Raw genomic sequence first — 9,038 nt, forward strand, 5'->3', positions numbered from 1 at the left:
AGAGAGAGAGAGAGAGAGAGAGAGAGAGAGAGAGAGAGATGCAGACTTTGGTGATGAGGACAAGTCCTGAAGCGACCGGGTCAAATACGGACAAGCAGGTTTAAATGGACCTTTAATAGAAAATGAGCCCGTGTTGCTAGGCACATTTCTTTCACCCTCTCACTATTCAGCAAGTGCTGAGCGGGGCCCATTAAACCATAGCCCTCATGCCATGAATTCTCTAGCCAATGTGGCAACGAGTAAACAGCTGTTCTGCCAGCCTCTTGGAAGCCGACTGCCTGCCTGCCCAGCTTACTAGACTGGATTGCCATGGTACCAAATCCACAGCAGGAACCTAGAGGAGAATATTCTGGAAAACACTGCAAGCCTTCCTGCCATGGTCTGCCTCAGAGCTGATATGCCTGCCTCACGGATCTATCTTACATTAACTTCAGGGACTTCTCCGTCTCTTGCTCTTTCTGCGGCTGCGCATGCTCAGGTTTATCTGGTTGGGCCTCACCATCACAGCTGCGAGCCGCTCTTGTTCTTTCGTTTCTTGGTTGGTACTCTGTAAAGCTGAAACTTCAGGGATCCTTCTAGCTTAATGTGCAGTTTACCCAGTGCCTGCTGTAGCTGCTAGTCAACACACAATGTCATGGGACAGGACTCAACAAATTCCTTTGTGGATCCACAAAGTTGTGGATCAACTCCTGGCTGAGTACTCCCAGACCAAGCTTCCTGCTCAGCCCTGAAGTCCTCAGAGTGCTGTCCTTTCAGACGTTTGCTGGAACAAGTTAGCTAAGGGCTTCCCTGTCTAAAACTGCAAGTAAAGGCTAGCACACAGCCTGAAGAAATATGAATCTTAAGACTGTTTATAGCACAACCAACATAGCATTCCATTTATTTAGCCTGCAGGGAGCTTTAGTACAGGGAGTAAGGATAAAAGGCCAAGGGACCTGGAGGTCTGGAGTTCATTTATTCATTTAGCAAGTACTGGGTTATAATTCTATGCCAGGCCCCTTACTAAGAACAAAACAAAGGCCAATCCAAACAAGGCGTACATTCTATAGAGCAATAAATATTAAACAGCAATAACAAAAACAAATGTATGATTAGCAACAGCAGCAAATACAAGAGGAGCGGAGGACCTTGGGCATGCGCATGCGTAAGTGGCATGGGAAGAGCATGGGAAGGCTTTCTCCAGAGCAGGACATCTGAGCTGAGACCTGCCTATTTAATCCGCTTTCGCATCAGCAGTGACACCCCCAGGGACCCACAGAAATGTAGGGAGAACGGTCAGGGAACCAACTCTGAAAAACACCCAGCGTTCCTAAAACTAAGCCCATGTCTCCATGGCTAAGAGGCAGCTGTTCCCAGGCGTCTGCGTCTGTCATCAGGCTAGGCATTACTCACATGGACTGAAGACTTTGATCATTTCCCTTTCTCCTGCCAGGAGCTGGGGTTGGGCAGATGAGGGGTTAGCCTCGGGCAGGTGAGGGGTTAGCCTCATTCGGCTGTGTATCTCCCACGTGAGCCTCAGCAACTCATTTAAGTGCCCAAACTAGCCTTTCTGTAATTCCACATAGATCGGGATCAGGACCAGATCAGGGTTCAAAGCTTCTGAAGCTCTCTGAACAGCATTTGGGTGTTTGTTGTCACCCCCTAAGTCCATCGTAGCTGTGACCACTGCAGATTACTGGTGCTTGCCAGTTTATTTCTTGGTAATAACTGGCCCTTCGCTCTTCTTTCCACTGCCACCAACCAAGTGAAAACCCTTGTCATGTGACAGTAAGACTAGTGCCTCCTCATCAGCATCCACACCTTGGCTCGATATCTAAGTGCTGCCAATGTGGACTCCCGAAAGAACTGTGCTCTGCTTGCATCTCGTCCGTAAAAGGTTCTCACAGAAAACATTTTCAGCTCATACCGTGAAAGCTAAACTTCTCAATATGGAAAGAGACCCTAGAAAATTGATAGAATAAGACCCCACAGATGGAATTTTTTATTGGAAATAGAAGGATATAGAGAGCTGTTGGTTTGACACTAAAAGCACTCGTTGCTCTTGTGGAGGACCTGGATTCGATCCCAGCACCCTCTTCATGGCTTTTAACTCCAGTTCCAGAGGATCTAACACCCTCTTCTGACCTCCTTGGGCACCAGACATGCACACAGTGCACAGACAAACATTCAATACATGTAAAGTAAAATAACTCTTTTTTTTAAAAAGGTAAGTATAAACTCAAACAGAAAAACAAGATTAGAAAACATGAAAATAGAAGCAGCCTCATTTCTTATAAGAGAAATGCAAATGAGAAGTTATATAAATTCATATTTTACTTGATAAGTTGATGAAAATCCCAGAGTTAAATAACATCTGATCAGGCTGGCATTTTTCTGTCACTTATAAATTGACACAATTCCTACAGAAAACAAATTGTTATTATTTATCACAATTTAAAAAGCATATTCTCTTTGAATCAGTAGTTTTTAATTGTGGAAATTTGTTGGTGTGAATATACTTGCATATTTTATTCATTGCAGCATTCTTTGTTCCAGGGAAGACTTGGAAATAAGATAAATGTCCAGGAAATCTGGTGCTTGCTTCTGATATATCAGAGCACCAGATATAATAAACACAATGCATATGCATACATGCAGACAAAGGCTTCATATACATAATATAAATAAATCTTTAAAATTTAAGAAAAATGCATCTGGGTAAGTTAAGGATGTGCTCCCTTGGGAGATTTCTTGTCTAGCATGTGCAAACCCCTGCATTCAATTCTCAGCCTTGCATAAACCAGGCACGATGGTGCACACCTGAAATCCCTGAACTGATCCGGAGGCAGGATACTCAAATAGTAAATTCCAAGTCAGCCTGGACTACATGAGCCCCTGTCTTTAGAAAAAAGAATCTGTTGTTGGCAAATAGGACGGACCAGTGGAAAATAAAGGGTTAAAGGGGGGAAGTGAATGTGATTATTATATTCATATATGAAAATGTCATAATGAAGCTCATTATTTTATATAATTAATATATGCTAATAAAATAAATGAGAATGTGTCCTTATTCTCTTAACAATACAACATAAGTATATACATAACATTTACATTATATTAGGTATATAAGCTAGAGACGATTTACAGACATATGTAAATAGCATACCATGTTCTATAAGGGACTTGAGCATCTATGGGTTTTGTGTTTGTGGGTTTTCTTAGAGTGTTTCCTTACTTGGGTAGTGAGGAACAATTGTGTGTGTGTGTGTGTGTGTGTATGTTTGTAAGAGAGAGACAGAGGCAGAGTGACAGAGAGAGACAGAGAAAGAGACATAGTTTTAATTTGTGGCATAGGTGAATACTAACTAACCAAAAATTATATTACTTTCTCATTCTATTAAATTGCACTCATTAATTTCTGTTACTGTGTGGTAATCCACACATATTCACATTAGATGAATGGGAAGCTTCTAATCAATAAAACGTTCTTATAGTTTGAAAGGAAAAGAAAACTTGACAAAGAAAGGTTAAGAGGTCTCTGTAAATCTTACGAAATGGTAGTCACATCTTTGAGGCCAGTCAGTTGACACCAGACAGTTGCCATTTGAGCCTACAGTCAGCTCCGTTCATTTGTCACAAAACTGTAAATAAAATAAAAGGTCTGCTCCAGTGGAGCTGGGAGCTCAGCAGAGCTGAGCAGGATTCCCGTGGCCCTGGTCAGCTGATAATGCGCTGTGAGTGCTGTAGCGTGCGTGGGGTCTTGGGAGAGTCTAACATCGTGACTCTGTTGTTACACGAGGCTGTTTACGAGCTTGTACCCACTGACAAGGCCAGAGCTTTTGAAAATTGTGAGATACCGTCTTCTGCCGGCTTGGACTCAAAAGCCACTGGAATAAAGTTAATGTTCTGGAACCAGGTCACTTTTTAAAGGCGTCTTCAAAGCAAAACTAAATCAGTGGCTCTTTCAACAGTGACATTGGAGAAGGGTTAAGTGGGGGTTATTGTGAAGGTAATACGCATACAAGTACATGTCAAAGCTCTGCTCTTAAAGTTTGTGAGGGACCTTGCAGCTGTATTTAATCCGTTAACGTTCTCTGGGCTCCATGGACCAGGACGTTCCTTTCTCACTCCAGATTCAGGACATTTTCTTCCCTTATCTCTTTCTCTGCTCTTCCCAGAATGCCCATGATGCAAATCTATTGGCTCATTGATGGTGCTGCATAAACTGACTGATAGGGTTTCCTTTTTCTTTCTGTCTGTCTTACTATTTTTTAAAAAAACACAAAGTTCTTCAAATTTACTGATTTTTTTTTATAAAAAAATACTTTGTTGTTAAAGCTGTCTGTAGCTGCAGAATCATTTTACTTGTTTAAAAGATATATCCTGGGGGCTGGAGAGATGGCTCAGCGGCTGAGAGCACTGATGGCTCTTCCAGAGGTCCTGAGTTCAATTTCCAGCAACTACATGGTGGCTCACAACCATCTGTAATGGGATCCAATGCCAGTTGTCCGTTTGTGGTGGTTAGTTTTGTCGGTTTGAACATTCTAGAGCAGTGGGTGGTTCTCACCCTTTAATACAGTTCCTCAGGCTGTAGTGGCCCCCAGCCATAAAATTATTTTTGTTGCTACTTCATAACTGTAATTTTGCTGCTGTTATGAATCATGATGTAAATATCATACATTTACATTATATCTGTATATATACTGGATATCAGATATGTGACTCTGTGAGAGAGTCCTTAGACGCCCCCCCCCAGGGGGTCGTAACCTGCAGATCAGAGAACCCCTGACCTAGAGTCACCTGGGAAGAGGAACCTATTACCTCCATCAGATTGGCCTGTGGGCATGTGGGAGAGGTATTTTCTTGATTAATGATTGATGTGGGTGGTGCTAGCCACCCCTGGGCAGGTGGGCCTGGATTGCATAAAGAAGCTGAGGAAACCTTGGAGAGCAAGCCAGTGAGCCCTGTTCTTCACTAGCTCTGCTGGAGTTCCTCTCCTTGGCTTTGCCCAATGACGGACTGTGACTTGTGAGCCAAATAAACACTTTCCCAAGTTGCTCTTGGTGTAGCATTCATCACAGCCACAGAGAAGCAAACCAGGACACCGTGAAAATAAAAATACCTGGGCAGTTCCCCGTGGAGCCTTCTGTTGTTCCTTATAGTCTGTGTACATTTCCTTTATTGGGTGTACGACGTACTTATGTTTTGTCTGTGCTTTGCGTTTTCATTCTTAATATCAGTTATGTTAATGAGTAGGTTTCCTTTGGAGTTAGTGCTTCACCTATTTTAGGAATCTTTACAGCACTTTTTTTTTTTTTTGGTTTTTGTTTTATTGTTTGTTTTTGTTTTTTGCTTTTTGTCTTTTTGGTTTTTGGTTTGTTTTTCAAGACAGGGTTTCTCTGTATAACCCTGGATGTCCTGGAACACACTCTTGTAGACCAGGCTGGCCTCAAACTCAGAAATAAGCCTGCCTCTGCCTCCCAAGTGCTGGGATTAAAGGCGTGCGCCACCACTGCCCGGTTTGCTTTTGGTTTTCGTCTGATAATTTCTTTAGTGTTACTGTGTTTTACCTTTTATGTTTAGATCTGAAGTCCACCAGAATTTGATTTGTGGGGGTAGGCATCATTACGGGACTGTGTACTGTCCTCCCTCCGCACCACAGCAATCTTTGACATAAACCAAGCCACCAGATAGTGCAGAGGTGACTTTATAACTAGGTTTTGATAAACTGTTAGCATGTGTAGGCTCACGGAGCCGTCTAGTTCTGCGTGCACGTCCACCCACTCGGCTTTCCGTGCGCACGTGTGAGAGGTGATTGATTTGCCTGTTCCCTGGCTGGTTCGCAGTGGTTACCTCGGTCTTTGTCCCATCAAAGCCTTTTAAATTGAAAGCCGGCCAGGTGTCTGCAGAGCGGCGGCTCTGCTGCGTAACGAAATAACGCCGGGTAGGGGGTGGGGGGAGGAGTGGAATTGGCGAGGCTGTCGGGTTGAGTGAGGAAGAGGCCGAGCTCCACTTGAAGTTTTAGCTTCTCGGGGGAGCTATGGGGGGAGTCAAAACTCTCAAATCCCGGCAGAAGAGAGCCAGACGAGGTCACCGAATGTAAATGTCGCGGGGGTTCGGCTCTGCCGGGCGAATCGGCTGGGCGGGGTGGGGCCGCGAAGCCGCAAATCACCAGTTGAGGGCCAGAGAGCGCGCCGCCGGCTCAGAGCCGAGCCTGCCGCCGCCGGGCCAGGCAGCAGCCGGAGCGGGGCAGCCGTGCGCACCCGCCAGCCGCACCGGCCTCTCGGCGGACGCCCGCGGACCATGAGCCGCCCGAGCTCCCGGAGCAGCTGCGGTGAGGTGCAGGCAGCCCGGCGCTGAACCGCAACCCCGGACCTCGAGCGCCGCGCGGGGAGGTGAGTGTGCCCCGTGCGTTCCTGCTCAGCCTCCGGGGCTCCCTCGGTCGAACTGAGACAGGACTGAGAAGTTCTTTAGAGAAAAGTTAGGCAAGAGGAAGAGCGCAGCCCGCGTCTGTTTGTACCCTCCCGATCGCCCTCCCCGCAAACTAGACGTGGGAGGGAGGGTGGCCAAAGTGAGGGATGAGACTTGTGCCCTCGGGGGGGTCCTCGGATCCCGGGACTCCGGGAGTGGAGCGTGGTGCTGCGCCTCGAGCATCCCCACCTACTCTCGGGCTCCAGGGCGGAATCTTCCGGGGCTCTGGCTCTGGACCCCTCCGAACCCCCTGCTAGTCCAGTCCCGTTTTGCCCAAGGCTGGTCTAAGCCGGGGAGACGGGCTGGCCCAGACGCCTGTGCTGGAAGCCCGAGGCTTTCTCCACTAATCTCTTGGGAAGTTTGCAAAGAAAGTGAAGGAGCCTGCCCAGTAACTGTTGACAACATCTCCCTCCCCTCGCCTTCCCTTTGTTGAGAAAGAATGAATAGTTGGTTGTGTGCTTCCCCCTGAGTCGGAGAGGGGAAGGGAAAAGGAGGAGGGAGGGACGGCTCGCAGCCCATCTTCCTTTACTCGCTTAGTCTACGCTCACTTGAAAACTTTAATCAGGTGTAGACACTCTTCGGAGGGCAGGTGGCAAAGGCAGCGAGCGGGTGCTGTGGGGCCCCGCGTAACACAGGGCTAAGGCTTAACGGTTGTTTGAGGCAAGGTGAAAAAGGGAATAACCCGAGTCTAGTTTTTTAGTTTTTGTTTTTGTGTTTTGTTTTTCCCTACAGCAGTTAGGGATGGAAAGAGGAGAGCCCTGAGCTCAGAGAGTCTTTTAAACCTTGACTCTTATCTCCCAAGGTTCCACAGACCTCTCCATGGCAAGTACATTGGCCCAGGGAAGGTCAGTTTGGGAACTGATTATCTGAATTCTGTGTCTCCCTCCTGCCCCACCCCCCGGGGGGAGGCGAGATCCTGAAGGGGGCTCAGTCATCCGGAGGCCCACTGGCTAAGCCGTTTGCCCACCCCGCAAGTGGGCCAGGAAGCCTCCCCATATAAAGAAAACAGTTTACCATGCCAAACACCGACTCACTCACAAGTGTTGTTAAAAAGCCTGACATTTCCAAGATGAGTAACCAAGATTTCAGTTCCTATTGATAAAGAAAGGACTGCTTTGTCAGATGGGTACTAATCTTAAGAACCTTGCCCTGTAAAATCCTTCACTGTATTGCTTGAAATACAAACCCATGGAAGAATTATTCATACTTCAATCGGTTGGCTAGACTTCATAAGGTTACTTCAAAAATCGATTCCTAAAGCCACAAGTTCTAAGTGGATAAGCCAACTTTATCTGTGGAGTACTTCCATCTGCCTGCCCTGTTCGGCTTTGCAAAAGTGTTAGAACTGCAGATTTGAATTGCAAATTCTCTGTCATGGCCAAGGTGAGGGCAGCTGAGGGAGTGGCATTTCCAGTTTGAAATATATGAGTTTTTTGTTTGTTTGTTTCTTTTTGTTTTTTGTTTTTTGGCTTTTTGAGACAGGGTTTCTCTGTGTAGCCTTGGCTGTCCTGGAACTCACTTTGTAGACCAGGCTGGCCTCGAACTCAGAAATCCACCTGCTCCCAAGTGCTGGGATTAAAGGCATGCGCCACCACTGCCCGGCAAAATATACAAGTTCTTAAGGCCCTTCCAGCAGATTACCATTCCTGAGTGAGTGAGTGTAACTTGAAAATATTCCACTTTAGAAAACTGAGAAGACTCAAGCTTGCAAGGTCATCAGGTTTTGTGGTATTGTTTTGGCCATCTGGACAGAGGTCAGAAACTTTTCAAAGCTCAGCGACTTACTAGGAAGGCAGGCCGGCAAGGCTGCAGGAGTTTGTCATGAGGTCCACTCATACTCTCAGACTGTCAAACTTTCCTATCAGTGATCATCTGACCTTTGTATGTATTTCAGGATCTGGCAGTAAAGGAGGAATGGTCAAAGTCTTCACTGGGGGTGTTTGTTTGAAAGCATGTGTATGGTTCACTGGGAGTCTATGCCCTTTTGTGTCTCTGTCCTCTGGGCTTGGCATGTTAATATCTGTTGTAGGTTGAAACACCTCCCTCCCTAGCCTCCCTAGCTTCGAAGGTTTTTTTTTTTTTTTTCTGTAAACTCCCGCTTCTGTGGGGATGCTGTGAATAAGCTAGGCTGCCTTGGCTCCTGCAGGGTTGGAAGAGATACTCTTGCTTGGTATGCAAGCACGACATGAACTTCATGCACGTGATCACATTTAATTTCCACAACAGTCCATGAAGACAGGACTGTAAACACCTTTCACCAATGACCCACTGACTGTCAGAGTGTGGTGTGACTAGCTGCTACGCCAGAGGCAGGGTAGAGGTTGGAAGCAGTAAATACTGGCTCCAGGACCCTGGTTCTGAGTCATACCATTTTTCTTTTTTTTTCAAGACCAAATGGTGCATAGACGTGTGTAAGGACAAGTGGCCTTGGCACAGAACCATCTGCAAGTGAAGAATAAAGCTCTGGGCAGTTGCTCTAGCCACTCATTCCCATGCTTTTGCATTGGTTGCACTGGAATCTTTCCCCTGACTGGAGCTGCCTTCAGATCTTCCCTTGCCTGGTCCCTTATCTTCCCCCCCACTCCCCC

General features: G+C 46.4%; 1 protein-coding gene across 1 annotated transcript in view; it reads left to right on the forward strand.

The window, feature by feature from the left end:
- Window positions 1-5,956: 5,956 nt before the first annotated feature.
- Window positions 5,957-9,038, forward strand: part of Bcar3 (BCAR3 adaptor protein, NSP family member) — a 114,039-nt gene continuing 110,957 nt past the window's right edge. The window contains exon 1 of the mRNA XM_031375333.1: window positions 5,957-6,374. The gene's annotated coding sequence lies outside the window, so the exon portion shown is untranslated. The remainder of the gene's footprint in view (window positions 6,375-9,038) is intronic.

This window comes from Mastomys coucha, unplaced genomic scaffold (assembly GCF_008632895.1).
Source record: "Mastomys coucha isolate ucsf_1 unplaced genomic scaffold, UCSF_Mcou_1 pScaffold16, whole genome shotgun sequence".
NCBI lineage: Eukaryota > Metazoa > Chordata > Mammalia > Rodentia > Muridae > Mastomys > Mastomys coucha.